The sequence below is a fragment of the Xylocopa sonorina genome, unplaced genomic scaffold (assembly GCF_050948175.1).
Source record: "Xylocopa sonorina isolate GNS202 unplaced genomic scaffold, iyXylSono1_principal scaffold0027, whole genome shotgun sequence".
NCBI classification, from domain to species: domain Eukaryota; kingdom Metazoa; phylum Arthropoda; class Insecta; order Hymenoptera; family Apidae; genus Xylocopa; species Xylocopa sonorina.
In genome coordinates, this window is record NW_027490098.1 from 2,287,535 (window position 1) to 2,288,322 (window position 788).

Below are 788 nucleotides of genomic sequence, written 5' to 3' on the forward strand. Positions count from 1 at the left end.
CCCTCGCGGCGCTCGTGTTACTCCTGTTGCTGCTGCTGCTGCTACTGCTGCTGCTGCTGGTACCGCTGCTTCCCAGGCAGCGGCGCCTCCGCCTTGTCCGGGCCGGTCCCTCCTTGGGAGCGGCCGCCGGCGCTCTCTCATCATCCGACGATGACGACGATGATGACTCATGGATGGTGGGGAGGGGCCTGGGCGAAGGTAGGGACCTCCTCTTCTCGGTCCCCTCCCCACGCGCCTCCACCCGAAGGGACACCCCGGTGGTCTGGGTGTCCCCTCTGCCCCCCGGAGGGGACAGGCGTCCCCGAATGGGCCTCTTCGCGGACGACCCGGGCGGGAGGGACGTCGCCCGAGTCGTCCTGGCTGGCGGGGTGGAGGCGCGGCCCGTGGCTGGCGGCGTCCGCGCCGCGACGGTGACCGCCACAGGTGACACGACGGCCACCGTCATTATAGGCGAGCCACGGACCGATGTCGTCATCGTCGTGGTAGTAAGCGTGGCCGGAGCGCTGCAGGGCGTTGGTGGAGGGCCCTGCAGTGGTGGTGTCGCTGGGGGGGCGCTGGAGGTGGTGGACGCGCCCCCCATCCTCTTCGCTGCCGCCCGCGTTATCCTGGGCAACGCGGGCGGGAGAGACGTAGCTCTGGTGTTTCTTGACACCACCGCCGCTCCAGCCACGGCGGACGGGCTGCCCCGGGTGACCTCCGCGAAGGTTGTGGAGGGGGTCACCTTCCTCGATGGGAGGATGCGTCGGGGCGGGTCGGGTTGGGGAGGCTCGGTCGACGCCCGCCTCTTC